The sequence below is a fragment of the Bos javanicus genome, chromosome 5 (assembly GCF_032452875.1).
Source record: "Bos javanicus breed banteng chromosome 5, ARS-OSU_banteng_1.0, whole genome shotgun sequence".
NCBI classification, from domain to species: domain Eukaryota; kingdom Metazoa; phylum Chordata; class Mammalia; order Artiodactyla; family Bovidae; genus Bos; species Bos javanicus.
In genome coordinates this window covers 114,382,426-114,383,651 of record NC_083872.1, presented here as the reverse complement: position 1 = coordinate 114,383,651, position 1,226 = coordinate 114,382,426, and the positions used below count along the sequence as shown (strand labels likewise).

General features: G+C 39.2%; 1 non-coding gene across 1 annotated transcript; it reads right to left on the bottom strand.

Annotated features, from left to right (window-relative positions):
- Positions 1-241: 241 nt before the first annotated feature.
- TRNAW-CCA (transfer RNA tryptophan (anticodon CCA)) lies at positions 242-314 on the bottom strand. Its single transcript has one exon. It is a non-coding gene; the product is annotated as a tRNA-Trp (tRNA).
- Between the last annotated feature and the right edge of the window lie 912 nt (positions 315-1,226).

The following is a 1,226-nucleotide window of genomic DNA, read 5'->3' as shown; positions in this document are numbered from 1 at the left end:
GAATCCCTGTTACTCAGAATCCTGGACTTCCTGGGCTGGTTTCTAACTTCCTTTCTTCTTCTCAGAATTTGCTTTTTTAAAAAAAAAAGAAAAAGGAAAAACTTTTGTGAAGTTTCTTCAACTTTCTCTTCCTGGCCCTCTATTGATTTTTTAATTTTTTTAAAAAATATTTATTTATTTATTCGTACCAGGTCTTTACTTGCAGCATGCAAACTCTTTAGTTGTGGCATATGGGATCTAGTTCCCTGACCAGGGATCGAACCTGGGTCCCCTGCACTGGGAGCATGGAGTCTTAGCCACTGGACCATCAGGGAAGTCCCTAAGTTTTTTACTTAATTTTTTTTTTTTTTTTGCATGTGGGATCTTAGTTAGCTGACCAGGGATCAAACCAGTGCCCCCTCCATTGGAAGCATGGAGCCTCAAGCATGGGACCTCCAGGGAAATCCCTCTGTTGATTTTTTTTAAAATTCTGCTGTCTTATTTGTTATTTCCAAGGCACTGTTTTTTTGCGTGTTTGTTTGTTTGTTTTCTGAATGTTCTTAAAAAAAAAAAACTTCCCGTTTTTTTTTTCATTGACGCAATGGCTTCACTTACCTCTCAGTTATCAAGGGTAATTTTCTTAAAACAATTACTTTCTTCTCTCAAGATTGTCCTTGATTCCTATCAGAGATGCAGAAGAGATGTTCAGGTTAAGACATGAACAGAGGACACGCTGTGTTATTTTTTATTTTATACTGTTGCTATTATTTATTTTTGTTATTGTTGTTATTTTTTACTCTTTGCCACACTGCCCAGTTGCAGAATCTTAGGTTCAATCCCCACCAGGGACTGAGCATGGACCACAACAGTGAAAGCACCCAGCCCTAACCACGGGGCCACCGGGGAATTCCCACGTTGCCGTTGTCTTATTTATTTATTTTTCTGTATGTTAGAGGCTTTCCTCAGATGTTTGAGGATGTTTGGCTGGCTGCTCATGATTAGAAGAAAAAAGAAAATAAGTCTACAGATGGTATATGTTGAATTAGCTTCACTCTGAGTTGAACTTGGCGGCTGTTCGGTAACTTCCTGGTCTGTCAGTATCCTCATTTATTTGTTAGATATTTGTTTGTTTATTTCTGGCTGTCAGGTCTCAGTTGCAGCCTGTGAGATCTTCTGTTGTGGCACGCAGGCTCAAGGGCAGCTTTCTTCAGAGAGTTACTTTCTTTTCTCATGATAGTCTCTGATTC